The sequence below is a fragment of the Vulpes vulpes genome, chromosome X (assembly GCF_048418805.1).
Source record: "Vulpes vulpes isolate BD-2025 chromosome X, VulVul3, whole genome shotgun sequence".
Taxonomy (NCBI): Eukaryota; Metazoa; Chordata; class Mammalia; order Carnivora; family Canidae; genus Vulpes; species Vulpes vulpes.
Window position 1 is genome coordinate 83,329,506 of NC_132796.1, and position 9,259 is coordinate 83,338,764.

Below are 9,259 nucleotides of genomic sequence, written 5' to 3' on the forward strand. Positions count from 1 at the left end.
CTTCATCTCTAATATGCTATTAAACCCATCCATTAAGTCTAGTTTTATTTTTTTTTAAGATTTCTCTTATTTATTCATGAGAGACACAGGGAGAGAGGCAGAGACATAGCCAGAGGGAGAAACAGGATCCCTGTAGGAAGCCTGATGCAGGACTCGATCCTGGGACTCTGGGATCATGCTCTGAGCCAAAGGCAGATGCTCAACCACTGAGCCACCCAGGCATCACAGTCTAGTTTTATTTTTAATTTTTAAAAAGATTTTATTTATTCATCAAAGACTTAGAGAGAGGCAGAGACATAGGCAGAGAGAGAAGCAGGCTCCTTGTGAGGAACCCAATGTGGGATTCAATCCCAGGACCGTGGGATCATGCCCTGAGCTGAAGACAGTCGCTCAACCATTGAGCTACCCAGGCATCCCTAAGACTAGTTTTAATTATTATAGTTTTTTATTCTAGAATTCCTATTTGATATTTTTGTTTCAAATTCTTAGTTCTCTGCTAAATTCTTTACCTTGTCACTGATTAAATTGTTGATCATTGTTTTCTTTTAAGTTTCATATCTAAAAACTACAATTTACAGACTTTACATGAGTTTGATTATATAGTCTATTTCTCTTCTTTTTAGTAAAAAAAAAATTTATATGTTTCAGATTTAGTTGAGTGCTGACTATGAAAAGGAATTGAGAGGGGTCCCTGGGTGGCTCAGTGGTTTAGTGCCTGCCTTCAGCCCAGGGAGTAATCCTGGAGTCCTGGGATCGAGTCCCATGCTGGGCTCCTTGCATGGAGCCTTCTTCTCCCTCTGCCTCTCTCTCTCTCTCTCCCTCTCTCTCTCTCTCTCTCTCTGTGTGTGTGTGTGTGTCTTTCATGAATAAATAAATAAAATCTTTAAAAAAGAAAAAGAAGAAAAGCAATTGAGATTATTTGAGGCTCCATCTATGGTATTCTGTAAGGGCAGCCTGAATAGACTAAGACAATCTTGATACTAATTATAAATATTTCATAACACATTTAAGAAAAAAACTATTTTAACATTTATATGTATGCCATCACTTTAGTATATGAATTTCCACTCAAAATTAATTAATTGCCATAATTATATATTGTAGATTAATTCAACTGCATATATCCCCAGAAATCTTTGCTGTAGACAGAAACATTAATTTGCTTTTAGCTACCATACTATGAAATAATAGATAATATGGCCACTAAGAATAATACTTTTTTTCTTGTTTTCTTTTGCTATTCTGAGAACCAATTGGAATTGTTTTCAATGTTTGTGCTTTTCTAAATTAAGGTATCTTGCTGGACTATCACAATTTAAATACTAGGTGGTTATTCATTTATGGGTTGACTTATTGATATATTTACTCATTCAACATTTACTGAGCATCAATTTTGTGTTAGGCACATTGCTAGGGTGCTGTGTATATAGAAGAGAGTGAAGAACTAAAGTGCAACAGTTAATACCACAATTGAGAAATGTGCATAGTACAAAGGAGCAATGGAAAAGAAACTAACTCTGCCTAGGAAAGTCAAGGAAGGATTCACAGAGAATAGTTAGCCTTTTAACTAAGCTTTTAAAAATCCTTTGGAATTTTCAAGTCTGATGCACCCTATAACTCATACAAAATGGTTGCTAAATTATGCCTTGAGAGAGAGATTGAAGAGATTATTAGGTGCTTAGGATATGAAAAGTGTCCAGAGCTGAAGAGAGAATAATAACACTGAAGGATTCTGATCAACTCAGCATGATCGGAACTTGGGAGTGGGATAATGATGATGGTCGTAAGCAGAAATATGGTGAGATGTAAGCTTGGAGAGAAAAGCATGAATATGGTAGCTTTTAAAGGCCATGGTCATAAATTTGGTCTTCATTTTATAGGAAATAGATACTCATTAAAACATTTTAAGCAGAGGATGGGACATGATCATATTTACGTTACAGAAAGATAATTCTTGTTGCATCATAGAAAATGGTTTGGAGAGGGGCAAGACTTAGAGGCATGGAACCAGTGAGGAGACTGTTGCAGCAATCTAAGTGAGAGCAAGTTTTGAGAAAGGCAGGACGAGTGGCAAAAGGGAGATGATCAGCTAACTTCTATCTTTATTTCAATATTACCTCTGCTTCTTTCCAAGCATCTTTTTTCTTTTCCCATTCATAACCAGAATCCTTGAGGCTACTTCCTCTCTAGTTTTTGAAAAGAGTATTTAACTGGCAACTATGTTTCTGTTTTACTCTCTCAAAATAATTCCTATCATGACACTTTTCAAATACTTAATTTCACTGAAGAAAAGATTCTTGTTTAAATTTTGGTAAATTTTAAATATTTAAATGTTAACTCACATTTGAACAGCACAGATTTTACAAAGAGTTTTACAAAGTGGATGCCTCATATATATATTCAGACCATGATGAGCCTTAATTTTGTTAATATATTTTTATTTTTTAAAAAGAGTTTACTTATTTGAAAGAGAAAGAAAGTGTGAGCATGAACAGGGGGAGGGACAGAGGAAGAGGGAGAAGCAGACTCCTTGCTGAGTACAGAGCCTGATACAAAGCCTATGTGGAGGCAAGATGGAGATAAGTGCAGACCTTGACTCCAGGACCCTGGGATCCTGACCTAAGCCAAAGTCAGACATTTAACTGACTGAACCATCCAGGCACCATCCAGGCCAAAATATATTAATATATTTTAAATCCTGCAATATGAACAGTTTTTCTCTCGTATCTGTGCATATATTTCACATGAAAGACATTCCAAATTCATCTTAAAATATGAACCACAGAAATAATTTAATGAAAAAAAAATCAAATTGTATTCAGAAGGGAAATATTAAATGACCCAAAGACAAAGGGAGCCTTCATATTGGGCAGCCCTGGTGGCTCAGCAGTTTAGCGCTGCCTTCGGCCCAGGGCGTGATCCTGGAGACTCGGGATCGAGTCCCATGTCTGGCTCGCTGCATGGAGCCTGCTTCTCCCTCTGCTTGTGTCTTTGCCTCTCTCTCTCTCTCATGAATAAATAAATAAATAAATAAATAATCTTTTTAAAAAAGCCTTCATATTTAAAAATGTCATTTATCAACTCATTAATTACAATAATAACATATTTGTAAAGGACTTTTAATTTAAAATGGTTTCACATTAATTTTGTAATTTTAATTAAAAGAAAAACACTTGTAAAAATTTAGTCAGTAATAGGACTACAAATCTTAATACGGAGTTAATACCCATTATTTCTAGGACTCTTTGTTTAATTATAAGGGAGTTACTTGCTGAGCACCTATATGTATTCGTGATTATTCTAAATGCACTGGCAAATAGTAATAGGTTTGTATAAGTCTCCCCCTTGATTATGTTATAGTTCTCTCTATTTTCCAACTGGGGAAAGACAAATGGTTGAATAAAAATATAACCTCGTGTTAGCAAGAACAATAGTCTAAATATCTAGAGACACAGTTTTTATTAAGTTTGGGATTTTGAGTTTAGAAAAAGTCTGGATTTATATTACAGATTTTCGTTTCTAAGCAATGCTTAGAGAAAAAATCCCTCCCCAATTTTAAGAGAACTGCTTTGATTCTCATATATTAATTCTCATATATAATATTGCCAAGAGAGAAATTTAATACATTATGTTATATGTGACAATGCATTTTATTTCTAAAGCGATAGCATATTGCTATGCTGAGTGGAAATAACTTTAATATTTAAAACATCTTGTTTTGTTCAGTAACTGATTAATCAGGTATAATTTTCTTATGGACTTTAATTGCATTTATTCTGGCCATACTTTTGTTTCTTATTACATATTTCTACTGCCAAATGATTACAAAAATGCAAAAAGTTTTAAAAAGTCAGTTGTGTTGCATGCCTTCCAATTTTCTATTCTTATATTTTTACTTTAAACAATACATATTCCACTGAGGAGTGAAAGGATTTGTGAGCATCTGGGTCCTTGTCTGCTGCCACCTGTGACAACCTGCATTAATCTTTAAATCCTTTCCCTCTTTCTTGAAAAACACTGACAAAGTTAATCAATTACAAAGTCAATTAGAGTTTATTTTCCCTAAAGTGGCTCATCATCTTCAGCAATTCTCTGTACCATTGGAAGATACAGTTTAGAAAGGATGATTGCAGTGATGCTTATCAAAGTAATTGAAAAATGAGGGAGTATTTTAGATTTAATCATTTTTTGAGTTCCAACTCAGGAGTATGTTATGAATTAAACTCTGTAATACAAAAGATATGCTGAAGTCTTAACCTCCAGTACTCTAAAGGTGATCTTACTTGGAAATAGGGCCTTTACTGATATAATCAATTAAAGATTAGGTCATTAGGATGGGCCCTAATTCAATAAGATTGATGTCCTTATATGAAAAAAAGAAGACATGGAGACTATACAGAGGGAATTCCATATGAAAAACAGAAGCATAAATGAGAATAATACAGCTGAAAGAGGGACGCGTGGGTGGCTCAGCGGTTGAGTGCCTACCTTGGGCCCAGGGCATGATCCTGGAGTCCCAGGATCGAGTCCCATGTCGGGTTCCCTGCGTGGAACCTGCTTCCCCTCTGCCTGTGTCTCTGCCTCTCTCTCTGTCTCTCATGAATAAATAAATAAAATTTTTAAAAAATACAGCTGAAAGATAAAGAATGCTAAGGGTTTCTGGTCACTGGCAGAAGACAAGAATTCTACCCAGAGTCACACAGGGAAAATGGTCCTGTTGACTCCTTGGTTTCAGATTTACAAGCCTCTACAACACTAAGAGGATGAATTTCTGCTGTTTTAGGCCAACTAGTTTGTGTACTTTATTATAGTCATCATAGGAACTAATATAGAATGTAAACACTTTTTTTTCATGAGAATAAAGAACATGTAGGCATATGACTACAAGGTACTGTATTGAATGAAACTAAGAGGCCAAATATCAGTAACCCTGTGCTTCTATAAAATGATCTGATTCAAAAAAAAAATAAATAAAAATAAAATGATCTGATTCAAGTAAAGGGTGATTTCTGTTTTCTAATTAGCTGCAAGGAGGTGGATAATCCTTGTTTTATTCTAACTCATTTTTCTTAAACTTTTAAGGACTAAACGATGTCGTGTCTAAGTAGATTTATGTGCAGTTGAAATATTTGGATACTAATGTATTTCTTTGGATTTCAGAAAGAAAGAGACTAAAGAGTTTAGAAAAAGGTACATCTGATCCCACTCTGAAATGTAAGATAATGATTAAAGAAGGATAAATCTTCTCAAAAATGGAGTTATGACTATGATTATGAATAATAATATGAAGGAAGAAAAGATTAAAGCACCCAAAGCAATCAGTGAAAACTACAAATGAAGCTTTTTGTGAACCTAGATTTGTAAAGATTTCTGATTATATCAAAAGAGGCTATGAAAAGAGGTTTTATGCAGGTAATGGCCAAAATGAACTGAGGTTTGAGGTTGATGGTAATATTGATGAGTGACAACAAAGAACAAAAAAATAATATATTAAAAGCTTTGTTCTGCTCTTTCAGAATTTGTGATCATTACAGAACATTTTTAAATGTCATTAAAAGAATTCTAAAGAGGCTCTCTGCTCCTCCCCATTCGACAGACAGCTGCATCTTCTGGTGCAGTGCCAGCCGCATCCCTGAGACACGATGGTGAAGGGAGGAGTGAATGGATTTGGCCATATTGGGCGCCTGGTCCCCAGGGCTACTTTTAACTCTGGCAAAGTGGATATTGTCGCCATCAATGACCACTTCATTGACCTCAACTACATGGTGTACATGTTCCAGTATGGTTCTACCCACGACAAATTCCATGGCACAGTCAAGGCTGAGAATGGGAAACTTTTCATCAGTGGGAAGTCCATCTCCATCCTCTAGGAGGGAGATCCCGCCAACATCAATTGGGGTGATGCTGGTGCTGAGTATGTTGTGGAGTCCACTGGGGTCTTCACCACCATGGAGAAAGCTGGGGCTCACTTGAAGGGCGGGGCCAAGATGGTCATCATCTCTGCTCCTTCTGCTGATGCCCCCATGTTTGTAATGGGCATGAACTACAAGAAGTATGACAACTCCCTCAAGATTGTCAGCAATGCCTCCTGCACCACCAAATGCTTGGCTCCTCTGGTCAAAGTCATCCATGACCACTTCTCCATCGTGGAGAGCCTCATGACCACCGTCCATGCCATCACTGCCACCCAGAAGACTGTGGATGGCCCCTCTGGGAAGCTGTGGCATGACGACTGAGGGGCTGCCCAGAACATCATCCCTGCTTCCACTGGTGCCACCAAGGCTGTGGCAAGGTCATCCCTGAGCTGAACGGGAAGCTCACTGGCATGGCCTTCCATGTCCCCACCCCCAACGTGTCAGTTGTGGATCTGAACTGTTGCCTGGAGAAAGCTGCCAAATATGATGACATCAAGAAGGTGGTGAAGCAGGCATTGGAGGGCCCCCTTCAAGGGCATCCTGGACTACACTGAGGACCAGGTTGTCTCCTGTGACTTCAACAGTGACACCCACTCTTCCACCTTAAACACTGGGGCTGGCATTGGCCTCAATGACCACTTCATCAAGCTCATTTCCTGGTATGACAATGAATTTGGCTACAGCAACGGGGTGGTGGACCTCATAGTACACATGGCCTCTAAGGAATAAGAGCCTCCTGGACCACCAGCCCCAGCAAGAATAAGAGGAAGAGAGAGGCCCTCAGCTGCTGGGGAGTCCCTGCCTCAACTTGATCCCCCAAAACACTTGGAATCTCCTGACCTCCAATTTACATCCCAGACCCCGAGGAAGGGGAGGAGCTTGGGGAGCCCTACCTTGTCATGTACCATCAATAAAGTATACTGTACCCAGCTTAAAAAAAAAAATTCGAAAGAAACATGAATGTATTAAGGTGAGAAAGAAGTTCTACCTGTCCTGAACAAATTTATCAGTGGAATTTCAAACTTCAATGTTTGTATATCAGGGATCATGGGGAAATATATAGATGTTGCCGAGTGTTATAGTTGATGAATGCAGTTAGCCTAGAAAACAAAACAGAGGCATAATAGCTTTTTAAAACCTTAGAATTTGGAGATTTAGAAAGATGGTAGAGTAGAAAAGCTCCAGAAACGTATTTTCCTATAGAAATGAAATTTTTAAAAAACCCTAAATACTGGCTAAAATAACTTTATGGGAGCTCTGACAAACAAAGGATTATCAGATACATATGATTTTATATGATATCAGATAAATGATTTGCAAATATTTTTTCCTATTCTATAAGTTGTTTAACTTTTGTGATAGTATCATTTGATGCACAAAGGTTTTTCATTTTAATGAAGCCCGATTTACCATTTTTGGGCAGGATACATGTGCTATGGGTATCATGTCTAAGAAATTACTGCCCAATCCAAGATCACAAAGACTTAACAACTATTTTTCTTCTAAAAAGTTTATAGATTTAGCTTTTACATTTAAAGCTGTATACAAGCTTAAGTTAATTTTGTATCTGGTTGTAAGGTAGGAGTTTAACTCCCTTGATTTGTATACAGACATCCAGTTGTCCCAGAACCTTTGTTGAAAAGACTATTCTTTATCCATTCATCTTAATACCATTGTCAAAAATCAATTGACCATAAATGTTAATTTCTAGATCTTCCAGTGTTCCATATGTTTATCATTATGCCAGTAAAACAGTCATAAGCACTGTAACTTTATAGTAAGTTTTAAAATTAGGAAGTATGAGGCTTTCAATTTTGTTCTGCCTTTTCAGGGTTGTCTTTGCTATTCTAAGAGTCTTGCATTTTCATAGGACTTTTAGAATCAGTATGTCAACTTTTGCAAAACACAGCTATGATTTTCATAAAAACAGCATTCAATCTATTGGTCACTTTTAGGATTCTTGCTATTTTAACAATATTAAGTATTCCAATCCGCAATCACAGGATGTCTTGCCATTTATTTAGGTTTTGAAAAAATTTCATTCAATGATACTTTCTAGTTCTCAAATTTTGCATTTCTTTGTTCATATTTATTCCTATGTGTTTTTTACTCTTTTTCATACTATTGAAAATAGATATGTATTCATTTATTTATTTTTAAAAGACTTTATTTATTCATGAGAGATACACAGAGAGAGGCAGAGACATAGGCAGAGGGAGAAGCAGGCTCCTTGCAGGGAGCCTGATGTGGGACTCAATCCCAGGACCCTGGGATTACTACCTGAGCCAGAGGCAGATGCTCAACCACTGAGCCACCCAGGTGCCCCTGAAAATAGATTTTAAATTAATTTTCTGATGGTTACTTCCTAGTATATAGAAACACAATTGATTTGGGTATATTGATCTTATATTCTTCAATGTTACTGAAGCCATTTAAAAGCCCTAATACTTTTTTTTTTAATATTTTGGGTTTTCTATCTACCAGATCATGTCATCTGTGATAGACACAATTTTAATTCTTCCTTTCCGATCTCTATGTTTTTTTTATAAATTTATCTTTTATTGGTGTTCAATTTGCCAACATATAGAATAACACCCAGTGCTCATTCCATCAAGTGCCCCCCTCAGTGCCCTTCACCCAGTCACCCCCCGCCCCCGCCCACCTCCCCTTCCACCATCCCTAGTTCATTTCCCAGAGTTAGGAGCCGATCTCTATGTTTTTTGTTTATTTTTCTCACCTAATTGCTCTGGATAGAACCTCCTGTACAATGTAGAAAGAAATGGCAAGAGCGGACCTCCTTGTCTTGTTTCTAATCATAAAGTTAAATATTATCTTTCAGCAAAAACACGTGATGTTACATATGCAATTTTTAAAAATGCCATTTTCTTTTTTTTTTTTCTTTTTAAAGATTTCATTCATTTAATCCGTTGGTCTTTTCAAAGGACCATGTTTCCAGTTATTTTTCTCTATTGTTTTTCTTTTCTTTATCTCTTTTATTTCCACTCTAATTTTTATTATATATTTTCCCTACTTCCTCTGTGTTTAATTACGTCTTTATTTTCTGGTGTTAAGGTAAGAAGTAAAGTTATTGATTTGAGATCTTTCTTCTTTCTTTCTTTCTCTTTCTTTCTTTCTTTCTTTCTTTCTTTCTTTCTTTCTTTCTTTTTTTTTAGAGAGGAAGAGGGGAGTGAAGTGCCAGAGGGAGAGGGAGAGAGAGAATCTTAGCAAGCTCTATGCCCAGTGCAGAGCCTGATGCAAGGTTTGATCTCACAACCCTGAAATCATGACCTGAGCCAAAATCAAAAGTTGGATACTTAACCAACTAAGCCAACTAGGTGCCCCTT

The 9,259-nt window shown here is 36.8% G+C and overlaps 1 pseudogene; it reads left to right on the plus strand.

The window, feature by feature from the left end:
- The first annotated feature begins 5,642 nt into the window (after positions 1-5,642).
- LOC140596070 (glyceraldehyde-3-phosphate dehydrogenase-like) lies at positions 5,643-6,727 on the plus strand (annotated as a pseudogene).
- Positions 6,728-9,259: the final 2,532 nt, after the last annotated feature.